Source organism: Bufo gargarizans, chromosome 2, assembly GCF_014858855.1.
Source record: "Bufo gargarizans isolate SCDJY-AF-19 chromosome 2, ASM1485885v1, whole genome shotgun sequence".
Lineage (NCBI taxonomy): Eukaryota > Metazoa > Chordata > Amphibia > Anura > Bufonidae > Bufo > Bufo gargarizans.
Window position 1 is genome coordinate 87040827 of NC_058081.1, and position 18023 is coordinate 87058849.

Sequence of the window (18023 nt, forward strand, 5' to 3'; positions counted from 1 at the left end):
CACTTTCAGGCCAATCTTTTGGAAGTGGCTCAGAGGGAGGTTTTTGCAACAGCAGAGGCCAGGAACAAATTTGGCCAGCCAGGGCCCACTACTGGAGGACGAGGAGGAGGAGGATGAGTATGAAGCATGTTCACAGCGATGTGGCACCCAACGCAGCTCAGGCCCATCACTGGTGCATGGCTGGGGGGATTCAGAGGACGCAGACGATACGCCTCCCACAGAGGACAGCTTGACCTTACCTCTGGGCAGCCTGGCACACATGAGCGACTACATGCTGCAATGCCTGCGCAACTACAGCAGAGTTGCCCACATTTTAACATGTGCTGACTACTGGGTGGCCACCCTGCTGGATCCCCGTTACAAAGACAATGTGCCATCCTTAATTCCCTCACTGGAGTGTGATCGGAAGATGCGCGACTACAGGTGCACACTGGTAGACGCTCTCCTGAGAGCATTCCCGACTGACGCCGGGGGACAAATGGAAGCACAAGGCAAAGGCAGGGGAGGAGGAAGAGGTCGCCAATGCAGCTGTGTCAGCGCTAGCACCTCAGAAAGCAAGGTTAGCATGGCCGACATGTGGAAAAGCTTTGTCACCTCGCCGCAACAACCGGCCCCGACTGCTGATATGGAGCGTCTTAGCAGGAGGCAGCATTTGAACAACATGGTGGAACAGTACCTGTGCACACGCCTACACGTACTGACTGATGGTTCTGCCCCATTTAACTTCTGGGTCTCCAAATTGTCCATATGGCCAGAGCTTGCCCTGTATGCCTTGGAGGTGCTGGCCTGCCCTGCAGCCAGTTTACTCTCTGGACGTGTATTTAGCACGGCAGGAGGAATCATTACAGACAGACGCAGCCGCCTGTCCACAGCCAACGTGGACAAGCTCACGTTCATTAAAATGAACCAGGCCTAGATCTCACAAGACTTGTCTGTACCTTGTGCACAATAGACAGTTCTAACAGCCTCAACCATCCATCCTTGTACTCAAGTGCACTTATTCCTTTTTTTTATTTTTATATGTCCCAATATTTTGGGGATACGCCTATGTAAACATGCAAAATAACACATATCTGTGTTGGCTACCTATTCCTCCTTCGCCGCCGCTTCCACATGGACCTCTACATGAGGCTACACCGCCACATCCACCCATTCACCGCCTCCTCAACCTCTTCCTCCTACATCATTCCTATTTTTTTTTAAAGGTCTTTTATGTTTTTTTAAATTAATTTCCCTGTCCACATTTGTTTGCATAGCATTTGTCGTGCTCTTAAGCACATTTTGCTGCCTTTTGCAGCCCTCTAGATCTTTCTAGGGATATTTTAGAGCCATTTTAGTGGCCAAAAGTTTGGGTCCACATTGACTTCAATGGGGTTCGGGTTCAAGTTCGGGTCCCGAACCCAAACTTTTTTTTCACGTTCGGCCGAACCTGCCGAACCCGAACATCCAGGTGTCCGCTCAACTCTAATCATGACCACTGGATGACAGCGGCAACTCTGGCCTGTTGCTGTGGCGGCTGATACCACACCCGCCTTCTTCTGCTGCTACTTGTGCCAGCTACAGTAACATTTTTGCCACTGCCCGTTTCTTTAGAAGGCCCTGGCAACTGTCTGTTGGACATACTGTAAAGTAACACTATCTGTATACATAAAATAAGTTATTCAATGTCAGTGTGGACACCACAATAATAGTAGAACAAGGTTTCTCACCCCAATTTGAGAATCAAGACCTAAGGGAATTGTTTATCTATTAAACAAGGTGGACACCCCAATAACAGTAGAACAAGAAATGTTATTCACCCCACTTTGAAAATCAAGGCGTAATACAATTGATTATCCATTAAACAAGGTGGACAACCCAATAACAGTTAAAGGAGACAGGTTATTCACCCCAATTTGAGAATCATGGCTTAACAGAGTTGTTTCTCTATTAAACAAGGTGGACCCCCCAATAACAGTAGAACACGACAGGTTATTCACTCCAATTTAAGAATAAAGATGTAAAATAATTATTTATTTACCTTTCACAATGGCAATTAAGTATTCTCTGTTTCTACAGCTTGTCAGCACTACTATCCCCAGCGCAACATTACTTCCACATGTCTCACTATGCTCAGCTCGCAGTGAAACTGGACCACGTGGGATGAGACTTTTAAAGGGCTGTGACATCACAGGGGATGGCTATCTGCGGATTGACTGGCTGCACGGCATTATTGGTGATCTCATGTTCCTAGGCTTCTTACTTTCACTTTGTAACACACGTGTAGACGCCAGATAAGGGAAGAAACGATTAGTTACCACGAAGCACGAGGAAATTCAGATTTGTTTAGAATCAAATTTTTCCTAAACTTCGGATCAAATTCCACTTCGGATGCTTTGATTCTTTCAACACTAGCTAGGACCATTTCAGGGGATAGGTTCAGGGATCTAAAAATACATTTTCACTGTGACAATTTGGAGGTGGTGGAGGCTGACTCTGACTCTCTGCTTCTTCACACTCTGTGGTTTTGTTGTTTCAGCATTTCGTTCTGGAGTGTTTATCTCTGAAAATGTGAACCGTGGCTGTTCATATGTAACTTAGTCATGGATGTTTTGTCTCAGTAGGGGCATTTTTGGGAACTGGCACCAAGTGCGGATGAGCAGGTATTGGATTACCCAATAGAGATGTGGGATCTGCCAAAGGAGCAGAAGGACAGCTGCTAAAGGGTTCACTGGCCTCACATACCTGGAGGGAGTATGAGCGTGATTGGGGTGTGTGGGAGGAGTGGCACCTTCGGCTGGGGATGGCTGACCAGGTTGTGGCACTTTCTCTGCTTCTGTTGCAGAAAGAGTTGTGGTTGGTGGTGTGTATTAATCAGTTGATAGCTAGTATAGCATTTGATTTCAAGTTCCGCAGTTTGCTGGATGTGACTAAATAGTTTTTGGTGTATCAGGCATTAAAGAGTTGGAGACAGGGGATTGTGGTTGAGGATCAGAGGCCATCTGTCTCCTTTGCTTTGCTTGAGCATTTGAGTTTTCATATATGGTTGGTCTGTAATTCAGATGGGTAGGAGCGGTCAGTGCCACTAAACATCCAGGAGGAAATTTGTTGTGGGAGGATGTGGATCTGTGTTCTGATAAGCTGGGGTTTCGTATCTGGCGATCCAAGACAGATCAACAAAGCAGGGGGGGGTTTGTTTTTTTATTCAGTTGCTGGCTCAGAGGTTTGCCCGCTTCAGTGTTTACGGGATTATGGGGTGCATGCGGGTGGGGCTGGCGAGCCGCTGCTCGTTCATTCTGATGGTTCTTATCTATCTTGCTTTCAGTTTCAGCAGTTTTTAGAAGGTGTTAAGAAGGCCGGGGTTTGGATCCTTCTCATTTCAGTGTCCATTTTTTATAAGATAGGGGCAGCTACAGAAGCAGCCTGGCATGGGTTTGGTGATGAAATAGTGTGGATCATTGGCTGTTTGGAGTTGGTCTATTTTCGTTCTTTAGAAATCTCTAAATTTAAGTTGTGTGGTATTTTCTGTGCCTGCAGTTTGGTCCAACAGTGCCAAGAAAAGTGTGGAGGGGAGCGACGTCAGTTGACAAATTGAATAAGACGAGCAGTAAGGTGAATTGGGCGGTTGCTCATTTTGTGTCTCGAAACAGTGATTGCAGTTCGGCATGTGGAATTAAAGTCGGGTGTGGGTGCTTTTTGGAGGTCGGATAGTGTTCACTAAAATGAGAGAGCCATTGTTTTGTGGTGTTCGGCATTGCAGGATGGGACTGCGGTCGCTTTGCAAATGTGGCGGGATTCAAGATAATGAGATGTCACTTTATACACTCATGGTGATGGAGATTCAATGGAGTTGGTGAAAATTGTGGCTTGGATGTTGTTGGGAAGGGAGCTAAAAAGGCTTTTGACTCTGCAGATTCATGTATAGGTGTGGGATCTGCCCAGTTGCATTGGGCTAAGGCCCATAGTTTTGCCTCTGAGCTGTCGTTCATCGGCTAGATTTAATGTTACACCAGGGTTGGGCAGACCTCCATCAGATTTTTGGGGCTCCAAGGTTCAGCCCTCTTTCCAAGTTGTTCTCAAGGAAAGTTGTTTAATGGATGTTGGGATGAGGTGACATTGGGTTGAGGCCCAAATTTTAATTTATATTATTTATGTTTGTTTCATAAATTGCTGTTGCCAGTTAAAATCTTGGTCTTAAAGGGTGAGTAACTTAAATAGAGGGAAGGATCCAGAATGGATGCTAAGGGGAGCAAATCGAAAATTCCCTTTTTCAAGTCTTTTTAGGGTTTTCAACACAGCAATATGGCCACTTGTTCAGTAGGACACAGATGATATGATCCTGTTCGTGATCCTAAAATTCAGTCTCTGTTGGCACCCGCAGGGAAGGTGCAAAAGGAGTACTCAGCAGTCCACAGTGGCAATCTACCATCTGAATTCCCTGGCGTTGTGCAGTGAATAGACAGTGTACCCTTTTTTCATTTGAGGCACAATCAGGTATTGTGGCTCCTGCTTTGTGGTAGTTGGGGTACCCTTGATGTTAGGTGTTTGTTAGGGTGTAAGGCAGGAATGTGGGTGCAGGGACCAATGGATGGTGGATTTAGGAACCAGGCCAGTTGGTATCAATAAGTAAGTCTTTTCTAACATCAAATGGAAAACTGGTAAAAACCGTATTTTGACCGCTTTTTGCGTCGCTTGCTTAGAAGGATTCAGACCCAAGTCATCGGACATAAAAGGGGTTAACTTTTATTTGCAGGGCAGTCAGCACGTTTCAAGTGCTGGATTGCCCTCTTCTTCAGGACTGTATACACTTATGATACCTTGATGTATCCTGTCCTTTTTCACTGCTCCTTTACAGACAGTTGCTAGGGTTTGTTTGTGTCCAGATAAGATGTAGGACACAAACAAACCCTAGCAACTGTCTGTAAAGGAGCAGTGAAAAAGGACAGGAGACATCAAGGTATCAAAAGTGTATACAGTCCTGAAGAAGATGGCAATCCAGCCCTTGAAACGTGTTGACTGCCCTGCAAATAAAAGTTAACCCCTTATCTGTCCGATGACTTGGGTCTGAATCCTTCCAAGCAAGCGCCGGAAAAAGCAGGTCAAAATACGGTTTTTACCAGTTTTCCTTTTGATACTTCCACTGTGTACACCTAATCTACTGGGGCACCACAGAGTGACCGCGGCTGCAGCCTGGAACAAGCCGGTGTGCTGGTCGGCGAACTATAATTTCCAGCAAGGCTCTCTAGAGTGGTTGTGACTCCTCACAACCACAGATGGTAAGCATACACTAATCTTTATCCAACCACTGTCTACAAAGTGACACCGCACATGTGGCGTTGCCTCCCTCTTTTCTTGTTTTACATAAGTCTTTTTCTAAAGGACAGAATAAGATTGGTAGTACATCCTGCAATATCAAGGCACAGTTCCAAATTATATAACACAGTGCAGTCCATCCCCAATGACAATATATAAACAGCAGCAATGATGGGGGTTGTTGTACTCCATCCCTCTGCCTCTCTAGTCTCTCAGCAGAAGTATAGGTACTCAATAAGGTTCTTGTTAAAAGCTTCTCCAAATTCCTAGACTGAGGGGCACAGATTTTTAGGATATGGATGGTAAAACTGTCTCATAGTGTGAAAGGGTGCACTGGCTCTCACAGCACTAAGGACAATACCTTGATTTCTAACTCCAGTGCATGTGCTTGTAGATTTAGGACCCTCTAACTTATTATTCTCTGGAGAACTTTGGGGTCTCAGGGATGGTGCTACTCAGGAACTTTAGGTCCTTGTTTGCAGAGCCTTCTCATGCATTTGTTTCCTTTTCCTCTGCTTACTACAGACTCCTCTAGAGGGCAGGCATTGGGTCAATCTCCCTAGAAACCTAACCTGTAAACACAGGCGTAATACTTAATTGTCTATACAATTTCATTAGGTTCACAATTAGAAAAAATCACATTTCACTTAACAATAAGATGCGGCCAGACTAGAGGTGGAGCCTTAGGGAGAGGCCAACATGACGGGGGGTCAGGTTCAGGTGGACCCCTTGTTTCTGTGGCCGTCCCTCCTCTCCTCCCCTTTCATATTCTTCCCCCTCGGCTGGGAGTTGGTAGGGGGGAGGCTGTAGTTGGTGGGGGGGATCAGGGAATGGTTAGGTTAAATGTGGGGGGGGGGGTTAAAGGGTTAAATAGGTAGCGTTTGGGGAGAAAGGGGCCATATGGAAAAAAAAATCAGGAAAGTGGACAGCGCGATATGGAGCTGGAGGAAGCCATCAAGCACTTAAGAGCGGAGGCGAAGGTACGGGGACCCGGCTGGGTCCAGGAACAATTACAGCAGTTGTTAGGGGGGCATCTCAGGCTACAACTTTGCCTCAGCCGGAGACGGAGCCCTTCAGAGGACCCTTCATGCAAGGGATAGGCCAAGAAAACTCCTTCCCGTGGTCCCCGGCGAGGGAGGAATCCAGCAGACAGGCGGAGCCCGCCAGGTGGCCTGGCGAGGTCACCTCGTACTACTTACCGATGCGGCACAGGATCCGGACCAGGTATGGCGGGCACCTTCCCTGGTCCCCCAGCACGACAAGGCAATCGGGACGAACGGGGCTGCTGCCATCCAAGGGGAGCTGGGCAGCAGGCCTCCATCACCAGCATCAGGACGGCAGTCTGGTAGAAGCTCCACCCCCTCTAAAGACCTTGTGGTGAAGAGCAGCCATAACGTTCCTGGCTGGAGTTCAGCCAGGGAGCAGAGTACAGCACATTCCTGGACGGCACACACTAAGGACCGGACGTCAGGATTCAGGGTGTGCATGGAGACCCTTAGTACAGTTAGGGGCGAGTAACAGGGGAGGAGAGCCGGACGGCAAGCAACTTGGTTTCCCACGGTCAGAGGCGGTGGTAAGGTGAATAGGGCGAAGGGGGATGGTATGGAGTGGGGTGCTGCCGGAGGTACACCGATTTTTCAGCTTGGGTAGGGCGCCGGATATCTTAATGCTGCATGTGGGCGTCAACGACTTGGCGGCACGGCCTTTGCGGGAGATTTTGGGCGGTATGAAATTTGATTTGTTGAGCTTATGGACCCTGTTTCCACGGTTGATAACAGTGTGGTCGGATATTGTTCCGAGAAATGTTTTGAGGGGGGCCCATTCGGTTGAGGGAGTGAATAGAACAAGGGTGAAGTTGAACCGAGCGATGGGTCGGTTTATGGCTAGGAATGGGGCAGTGGCTTTGAGACATAGAGAGCTGGAGAACGGAGTGGGTGCCTTCTCGAGGGCAGATGGCGTAGGAATTGACATGTGGAGCTTGGTGCTGCAAGACAGCATTGAGATTGCGCTTGGTGTGTGGAGGGACGCGCAGTCTTGAGGGGTCAAATCTGAGGGTCTGTGGTGGGGGGAGGTCCTTGAAGTCGGTGTTGTTCGATGGTAATGAGGATGGGAGGGCTCTGCGGTGGGGCTGGAATCCGAGTTTGGGCCGAAGTGTTGGGGGGCCATTCTGTGGTGCTTCCGAGCTGGTGGGAACGGCTGGGAGCAATGTGGCACCCCAGCGGGGAAATTTTTTGTATTTTGGGGCTTCAAGGACCTCCCCTTTGCAAGGAATCGGTTATATATATATATATATATATATATATATATATTGTTATATATATTGGGATATACTGTTATACAGTACAGACCAAAAGTTTGGACACACCTTCTCATTCAAAGAGTTTTCTTTATTTTCATGACTATGAAAATTGTAGATTCACACTGAAGGCATCAAAACTATGAATTATCACATGTGGAATTATATACATAACAAAAAAGTGTGAAACAACTGAAAATATGTCATATTCTAGGTTCTTCTAAGTAATAACCTCTTGCTTTGATTACTGTTTGCACACTCTTGGCATTCTCTTGATGAGCTTCAAGAGGTAGTCACCTGAAATGGTCTTCCAACAGTGTTGAAGGAGCTCCCAGAGATGCTTAGCACTTGTTGGCCCTTTTGCCTTAACTCTGCGGTCCAGCTCACCCCAAGCCATCTCGATTGGGTTCAGGTCCGGTCACTGTGGAGGCCAGGTCATCTGGCGCAGCACCCCATCACTCTCCTTCATGGTCAAAAACCCTTTCACAGCCTGGAGGTGTGTTTGGGGTCATTGTCCTGTTGAAAAATAAATGATGGTCCAACTAAACGCAAACCGGATGGAATAGCATGCCGCTGCAAGATGCTGTGGTAGCCATGCTCGTTCAGTATGCCTTCAATTTTGAATAAATGCCCAACAGTGTCACCAGCAAAGCACCCCCACACCATCACACCTCCTCCTCCATGCTTCACGGTGGGAACCAGGCATGTAGAATCCATCCATTCACCTTTTCTGCGTCGCACAAAGACACGGTGGTTGGAACCAAAGATCTCAAATTTGGACTCATCAGACCAAAGCACAGATTTGCACTGGTCTAATGTCCATTCCTTGTGTTCTTTAGCCCAAACAAGTCTCTTCTGCTTGTTGCCTGTCTTTTACAGTGGTTTCCTAGCAGATATTCTACCAGGAAGGCCTGATTCACACACTCTCCTCTTAACAGTTGTTCTAGAGATGTGTCTGCTGCTAGAACTCTGTGTGGCATTGACCTGGTCTCTAATCTGAGCTGCTGTTAACCTGCGATTTATGAGGCTGGTGACTCGGATGAACTTATTCTCCACAGCAGAGGTGACTCTTGGTCTTCCTTTCCTGGGGCGGTCCGCATGTGAGCCAGTTTCTTTGTAGCGCTTGATGGTTTTTGTGACTGCGCTTGGGGACACTTTCAAAGTTTTCCCAATTTTTCGGACTGACTGACCTTCATTTCTTAAAGTAATGATGGCCACTCGTTTTTCTTTACTTAGCTGCTTTTTTCTTGCCATAATACAAATTCTAACAGTCTATTCAGTAGGACTATCAGCTGTGTATCCACCTGACTTTTCCACAACGCAACTGATGGTCCCAACCCCATTTATAAGGCAAGAAATCCCACTTATTAAACCTGACAGGGCACATCTGTGAAGTGAAAACCATTTCAGGTGACTACCTCTTGAAGCTCATCAAGAGAATGCCAAGAGTGTGCAAAGCAGTAATCAAAGCAAAAGGTGGCTACTTTGAAGAACCTAGAATATGACATATTTTCAGTTGTTTCATACTTTTTTGATAAGTATATAATTCCACATGTGTTAATTCATAGTTTTGATGCCTTCAGTGTGAACAGTTTCCATAGTCATGAAAATAAAGAAAACTCTTTGAATGAGAAGGTGTGTCCAAACTTTTGGTCTGTACTGTATATATCTTACACGTTGTATTGTTTAATAAACGGCTGCTGTGGCCAATCAATTCTAGCCTGGTGTCTGTGTGGTTCTTTAGGTAAGGTCCGGAAGAGAAAGGGTTGGGGTAAGTTACTTTGGTCCAGGTGGGAAGTGTGGCTTAGTGTAGGAAGTTTTGGTCGGGGGATTGGGGGTCGAGCAGGAGGTAACCCGTACCCCCATCAAGATGCGGCCAGACTAGAGGTGGAGCTTTAGGGGGAGGCCGACATGACGGGGGGTCGGGTTCAGGTGGACCCCTTGTTTCTGTGGCCGTCCCTCCTCTCTACTTTCATATTCTTTCCCCTCGGCTGGGAGTTGGTAGAGGGGAGGCTGGAGTTGGTGGGGGGGGATCAGGGATTGGTTAGGTTAAATGTGGGGGTTGGGGCTAAGAGGTTAAATAGGTAGCGTTTGGGGAGAAAGGGGCAATTTTGGGGGGGAAAAAAATCGGAAAAGTGGCCCGCCCGCCCGCCTGCTATTGGTACGAGGCAAATTTCTATTTATTATAGGTTATGGGTGCAGTCGGGTGAGGTGAGTGGTAAAGTACGGGGTTAAGTTGGCTCAAGGGTACAATTGTCACGGCGGCTGCTGTGGGGGGAGGTCCTTGAAGTCGGTGTTGTTCAATGGTAATGAGAGTGGGAGGGCTCCACGGTGGGGCTGGACTCCCAGTTTGGGCCGCAGTGTTGGGGGGCCATTCAGTGGTACTTCCGAGCTGGTGGGAATGGCTGGGAGCAAGGTGGCACCCCAGCTGAGAAAATTTGGGATTTTGGGGCTTCAAGGACATCCCCTTTGCAAGGAATCGGTTAAATATATATATATTGTTATATATATATTGGGATATACTGTTATATATATCTTACATGTTGTATTGTTTAATAAATGGCTGCTGTGGCCAATCAATTCCAGCCTGGTGTCTGTATGGTTCTTTAGGGAAGGTCCGGAAGAGAAGGGTTGGGGTAAGTTACTTTGGTCCAGGTGGGAAGTGTGGCTTAGCTGTAGTAAGTTTTGGTCGGGGGATTGGGGGTCGAGCAGGAGGTAACCCGTACCCCGTCATGAGATGAGATCAACAATTTACCCTTTTCTGGAGTAATGCCCTGGGACCCCCATGATCACATGTAATGTACGGGAAAACCCAGCAGTAAGAGCAGCACGACCACAGCAGTCCATTACGAAGTGGGTGTTCATTCAAATTAATAGGGTATCCATGCACTTTTTCTAGTCACTGTTTACTGTAGCTAATTAATATTGGTCTCACAAAAGGCAGACAACTCAAAATGTCTTAATAATGTGTTTTGAAATGACTTTTCTTACCTGGAGAGTCCTTCAGATGATAACTATCTTCCCAATACTGTTATTTCTTTTAGGGACTGACCACACAGTCAGATTTCCTGATATAGTTTGTGGAGCCATAACCATGATTCAAATTTAAAAAAGTGGAGGAGTAGTATCTGTCATTTATATTTTTATTTGCTCACCTTTTATGATCCACTCCTGATTTTGACTTCCAAAACTGTATCAGTAAACTTGAATGTGAGGCTGTATTACAGCGGTGAATTGTATTGTAAAGACAGCCATACGTTCCATCAATAATGAGGAGGAAGAGGAGAAAGGTGAAATCAAAGGTCTCCATGACTATAGCTTATATATAATTATTTTTATCTGTGTACCTGCCTCCAAAACATCTAAATAATTTAAAAGAATCTCAATTCATACTGAATAGGACATAATCACTTGTGCATTCACTGATTCTTATGATACAAACATTCTTTTTCCAGATTTTGAAACACCAAGACAGAAAGACACATTTTTGTCAATGGAAAAAGTTAGGCAGAAGGTGGAGGTCTTAGTGAGGATAAGTCAGACTCTACGTACCCTACATATTAACCTGTCAGTTTTCCCCACAAGATGAATATTGCATAGCTTTTAATCCCTCTCACTTGCAGTCAGACGGATGTTAGATCCATTTTAGAACACACACATCACAATATTTCCCTCCCCATATGGAAGAGAGCTCTGCCTACTCCTCCCAACTCCTTCTGAGTGAACATTGAGTCCTCAGTACCAGCTTCAGAGAAAGACTTACATACAGAAGAGCTCTGCCTCTACTCTGCTTCTAGCTAAGGTAAGCTGACTATACATTTCCTCAAAATATCTCTAACATCTACTAGAGAGTGGGTGCCTTAAATCTATCAGCATGGTTGCTAACTTTAGTTTTAGTTTTTTAGTTTTTTTAATGGAAGCAAAGCCAACACCCAAGGTCAGACTGGGATAGAAGTTCAGCTTTGGCATTTGAAAATATACAGGCAGATGAAGGCTTCACAGAAATGCACATTAGGGTGGTACCATCCCAGTAAGAGAGGGCATTTAGGGAATATTTCTTAGCTACAGTATTTGAGCATTTCTGGTTCTTATATCTTTCCAGTACATGCTGATAGCAAGTTATATTGACATACTATTTATTTTGCATAATATCTGTTGCATGTCCACACAGGGCAATGAGTGGGAACAGGTGTTTTTCGGTTTCTAGATAGATTTAACGGGGGTAGATTTGGGATACGTTATAAGCAAACACTCATTTATTGGATGAAAGAATTATTGAATCATCATTCCTGGCAAAGGATTTGTCAGCTAGTTTTAGCATATAGAGCTGTTTACATGGCATCTAGATCGCCACTAGCACGTCCACAATATACATTTTCCATAGCAATGAATGCTTTTATTTAGTCAGAAAAATGATTATGTATATATACAGTACAGACCAAAAGTTTGGAGACACCTTCTCATTCAAAGAGTTTTCTTTATTTTCATGACTATGTAGATTCACACTGAAGGCATCAAAACTATGAATTAACACATGTGGAATTATATACTTATCAAAAAAGTATGAAACAACTGAAAATATGTCATATTCTAGGTTCTTCAAAGTAGCCACCTTTTGCTTTGATTACTGCTTTGCACTCTTGGCATTCTCTTGATGAGCTTCAAGAGGTAGTCACCTGAAATGGTTTTCACTTCACAGGTGTGCCCTGTCAGGTTTAATAAGTGGGATTTCTTGCCTTATAAATGGGGTTGGGACCATCAGTTGCGTTGTGGAGAAGTCAGGTGGATACACAGCTGATAGTCCTACTGAACAGAATGTTAGAATTTGTATTATGGCAAGAAAAAAGCAGCTAAGTAAAGAAAAACGAGTGGCCATCATTACTTTAGGAAATGAAGGTCAGTCAGTCCGAAAAATCTGTAAAACTTTGAAAGTGTCCCCAAGTGCAGTCAGAAAAACCATCAAGCGCTACAAAGAAACTGGCTCACATGCGGTCCGCCCCAGGAAAGGAAGACCAAGAGTCACCTCTGCTGCAGAGGATAAGTTCATCCGAGTCACCAGCCTCATAAATCGCAGGTTAACAGCAGCTCAGATTAGAGACCAGGTCAATGCCACACAGAGTTCTAGCAGCAGACACATCTCTAGAACAACTGTTAAGAGGAGACTGTGTGAATCAGGCCTTCATGGTAGAATATCTGCTAGGAAACCACTGCAAAGGACAGGCAACACGCAGAAGAGACTTGTTTGGGCTAAAGAACACAAGGAATGGACATTAGACCAGTGCAAATCTGTGCTTTGGTCTGATGAGTCCAAATTTGAGATCTTTGGTTCCAACCACCGTGTCTTTGTGCGACGCAGAAAAGGTGAATGGATGGATTCTACATGCCTGGTTCCCACCGTGAAGCATGGAGGAGGAGGTGTGATGGTGTGGGGGTGCTTTGCTTGTGACACTGTTGGGCATTTATTCAAAATTGAAGGCATACTGAAACAGCATGGCTACCACAGCATTTTGCAGCGGCATGCTATTCCATCCGGTTTGCGTTTAGTTGGACCATCATTTATTTTTCAACAGGACAATGACCCCAAACACACCTCCAGGCTGTGTAAGGGCTATTTGACCATGAAGGAGAGTGATGGGGTGCTGCGCCAGATGACCTGGCCTCCACAGTCACCGGACCTGAACCCAATCAAGATGGTTTGGGGTGAGCTGGACCGCAGAGTGAAGGCAAAAGGGCCAACAAGTGCTAAGCATCTCTGGGAACTCCTTCAAGACTGTTGGAAGACCATTTCAGATGACTACCTCTTGAAGCTCATCAAGAGAATGCCAAGAGTGTGCAAAGCAGTAATCAAAGCAAAAGGTGGCTACTTTGAAGAACCTAGAATATGACATATTTTCAGTTGTTTCATACTTTTTTGATAAGTATATAATTCCACATGTGTTAATTCATAGTTTTGATGCCTTCAGTGTGAATCTACAATTTTCATAGTCATGAAAATAAAGAAAACTCTTTGAATGAGAAGGTGTGTCCAAACTTTTGGTCTGTACTGTAAATATAGATTTGTGCTAGGATCGGCTGAATGAGAACAACCTAACTGTACCTACCTGAAGCAGTAGAGTTATGCCGGAACTGCCGTATTAAGGGTAGCCTGAAGGGGGCTACCCCAGTGAGGATTATGTGTGAAAAAGGGGGGGTTGGGTGGGCAGACGTGCCAGCGAACGTGCGAACGTGCAGCAGGTATCGGCCGCTGCCTTTCAACCCTATGTGGCCCCGCCTCCCCTAGCACAAACACAGCAATGAAAACATTGCTTAACACATATATATATATATGCAAATTAGGTCAGAAAGGAGCCAAAGGGGCGGTTACCAACATTTCAGGAGCCCATCCACGCTAACTGTGAAGGTGCCCAGCAACGCCCCGCATCCTCCAAATCCCCTCCTTGCTACTCCGACATCACAGAGTTGAAGTGCCATAGCATTCATAGATATTGAAAATGTACAGTCGTGGCCAAAAGTTTTGAGAATGACACAAATATTCGTTTTCACAAAGTTTGCTGCTAAACGGCTTTTAGATCTTTGTTTCAGTTGTTTCTGTGATGTAGTGAAATATAATTACACTCACTTCATACGTTTCAAAGGCTTTTATGGACAATTACATGACATTTATGCAAAGAGTCAGTATTTGCAGTGTTGGCCCTTCTTTTTCAGGACCTCTGCAATTCGACTGGGCATGCTCTCAATCAACTTCTGGGCCAATTCCTGACTGATAGCAACCTATTCTTTCATAATCACTTGACATAATGTCAGAATTAGTGGGTATTTGTTTGTCCACCCGCCTCTTGAGGATTGACCACAAGTTCTCAATGGGATTAATATCTGGGGAGTTCCAGGCCATGGACCCAAAATGTCAACATTTTGGTCCCCGATCCACTTAGTTATCACTTTTGCCTTATGGCACAGTGCTCCATCGTGCTGGAAAATGCATTGTTCTTCACCAAACTGTTGTTGGATTGTTGGAACAAGTTGCTGTTGGAGGGTGTTTTGGTACCATTCTTTATTCATGGCTGTGTTTTGGGGCAAAATTGTGAGTGAGCCCATTCCTTTGGATGAGAAGCAACCCCACACATTAATGGTCTCAGGATGCTTTACTGTTGGCATGACACAGGACTGATGGTAGCGCTCACCTTTTCTTCTCCGGACAAGCCTTTTTCCTGATGCCCCAAACAATCGGAAAGAGGCTTCATCGGAGAATATGACTTTGCCCCAGTCCTCAGCAGTCCATTCACCATATTCTCTGCAGAAGATCAATCTTTCCCTGATGTTTTTTTTGTAGAGAAGTGGCTTCTTTGCTGCCCTTCTTGACACCAGGCCATCTTCCAAAAGCCTTCGCCTCACTGTGCGTGCAGATGCGCTCACACCTGCCTGCTGCCATTCCTGAGCAAGCTCTGCACTGGCGGCAGTCCGATCCCGCAGCTGAATCCTCTTTAGGAGACGATCCTGGCACTTGCTGGACTTTCTTGGACGCCCTGAAGCCTTCTTAACAAGAATTGAACCTCTTTCCTTGAAGTTCTTGATGATCCTGTAAATTGTTGATTAAGGTACAATCTTAGTAGCCACAATATCCTTGCCTGTGAAGCCATTTTTATGCAACGCAATCATGGCTGCACGCGTTTCTTTGCAGGTCACCATGGTTAAAAATGGAAGAACAATGATTTCAAGCATCACCCTCCTTTTAACAGGTCAAGCCTGCCATTTTAACCCAATCAGCCTGACATAGTGATCTCCAGCCTTGTGCTCGTCAACATTCTCACCTGAGTTAACAAGACAATTACTGAAATGATCTCAGCAGGTCCTTTAATGACAGCAATGAAATGCAGTGGAAAGTTTTTTTGGGGATTAAGTTAATTTTCATGGAAAAGAAGGACTATGCAATTCATCTGATCACTCTTCATAACATTCTGGAGTATATGAATATTGCTATTATAAAAACTTAAGCAGCAACTTTTCCAATTTCCAATATTTATGTAATTCTCAAAACTTTTGGCCATGACTGTATATTGTGGAGGTGCTAGTGGTGATCTAGCAGCACATATAAACAGCTTTATATGCTAAAACTAGCTGACAGAATCCCTTTAAATGTATTGTTAGCCTCCTATATTGAGCAAGTGTAGTGCCCTGCTGCAGGGGTACTTTGAAGTCTGGACATTTTTGGACATTTGCCCCTGTTTACCCTATGCAAAGTTATAAACTTCTTACTTTAGTTCACTTAAAAGAGTTAACATACACTGTTTAAGGCCTCCTGCACATGACCGTATGGCTTTTTCAGTGTTTTGCGGTCCGTTTTTCACGGATCCGTTGTTCCATTTTTTGTTTCCGTTGTGTTTCCGTTTCTGTTCCGTTTTTCTGTTCCGTTTTTCCGTATGGCATATACAGTATACAGTAATTACATAGATGAAATTGGGCTGGGCATAACATTTTTTTAATAGATGGTTCCGGAAACGGATGCATACGGATGCATTTCTGTATGTGTTCTGTTTTTTTGCTCACCCATTGACTTGAATGGAGCCACGGAACGTGCTTTGCGGGCAATAATAGAACATGTTCTATCTTTAAATGGAACGAAAAAACTGAAATACGGAAACGGAATGCATACGGAGTACATTCCGTTTTTTTTTGCGGAACCATTGAAATGAATGGTTCCGTATACGGACCGTATACGGAATGCAAAAAACGGCCAGTAAACGGGAAAAAAAAACGGTCATGTGCAGGAGGCCTAATACTGAGTAATTACATGTTATATGTATGTTATAATATATATCTAGTCCATTTGCACTGTATTTGTAAGACACTATGGAAAGGGTTCATGAATACTGAGAGACTTTGGGGACTTTAAAAAAGAGCATGTTTTGGAGAGAAAAAGCCAGACTTGTTTACCACCAAAATCAGACAGACTTACCTTTTAAATGTTTGATTTTAGCTATGCTGTTATTAGAGATGAGCGAATTTCTTAAAAGTTCGATTTGGCTGATTCGCCAAATTTCACCCAAAAATTTGCTTTGTGACGAATTACGGGGCACTGCGATAGCGCCGCCCCTGTCATTGTACCACTTAGATGCCGCGTTCATACATGATCACGGCATCAGAATGTAAAATTAACAATAAAAAATGAATAAATCAAACTTACCGCCTCCATTTGCTCGCGACGGGCCGGCCGCCGCCATCTTGCTTGAAGATCTATCCTAAATCCTGTGCTGCGCAAGATTACATCATCACACTGGCTGGCGTAATGACATATGATGTCATCACGCCGGCCGGCGTGATGATGTAAACTTGCGCCGCAAGGGATTTCAGCTGAGATCTTCAAGCAAGATGGAGGCTGGCGGCCTGTCGCGAGCAAATGGAGGAGGTAAGTTTGAATTTTTTAGTTTTTTTATACTATTTCAGGTTAAATCGATTCGCTGACACAAAGCACAAGGAAATTCGGCTTCTAGGCAAATCTAATTTATCCTGAAATTCGGATCGATTTCCACTTTGTGTTTGGAAAAACTGCTGCGTCATTGCCATTGAGTATTATTGAAGCTCTAAAGTAAGTCTATGACAGACGGAAGTTGTAATAATATATCTGTTTCTGCTTTCTCCACTCCACCTCTCCCACTAGAAGGTTCTAGTTCAGCTAGAAACTGTATATAATGAGAGCCCCTAGTGTTCTGCAGCTAGGGACCAGTGCTTGGAGGGGGAGACTCATACCAGTCTGCATGCGTGACCAGACGAGGACTTTGAGATGGGGACGTTGAGCCACAGACCATGGGTCACCACCTCTGTGACCAAGAAGAACTACTGGGCTAAAAACCATGAGCCTCCAGCCTTTGGCCAGGGTACCAGCCCTCTGAGAGAGAGAGAAGGACAGCTGGCTCAGGCTTTTCCTCAGCATCAAACCCTTCTTCTGCCAGGGAAGAGACTGGAGAATACAGCCCTATGCCTCGCCTGTATTCCTCCAATAAAGAAGCGCACTGGTTTACTGCAGACCCTGACTCTCTTGACTTATTTATAACGGTGTGTGAGAGACTGTCATGGTCTTACCTTCTTGCCGTTCTCCTTCGTTTGACATGTGCTGGCGGCCATCTTGGTTTCTGGGTTTCTTGTAGCCTCCCACCCTGCGGCTTCTCCTTCCCACTGGGAGGAGCTGGATGCCTAGCTCATATATATATAGGAGGTCTGTGGCTTCAGTTCCTTGCTTGGTCCTCCTGTGTTCACATGCTTCTAAGACTGCTGCTGCTTCTGGTTCCTGATCCTGGCCTCGTCTGACTACCCCGCTGGTTCCTGATCCTGGCTTCGTCTGACTACCCCGCTGGTTCCTGATCCTGGCTTCGTCTGACTACCCTGCTGGTTCCTGATCCAGGCTTCGTCTGACTACCCCTCTGGTTCCTGACCTCTGGCT

At 45.3% G+C, this 18023-nt stretch overlaps 1 protein-coding gene across 1 annotated transcript in view; it reads left to right on the forward strand.

Moving 5' to 3' along the window:
- The first annotated feature begins 11334 nt into the window (after nucleotides 1-11334).
- LOC122927429 (major prion protein-like) overlaps nucleotides 11335-18023 on the forward strand; it is a 190649-nt gene continuing 183960 nt past the window's right edge. The window contains exon 1 of the mRNA XM_044279258.1: nucleotides 11335-11390. The gene's annotated coding sequence lies outside the window, so the exon portion shown is untranslated. The remainder of the gene's footprint in view (nucleotides 11391-18023) is intronic.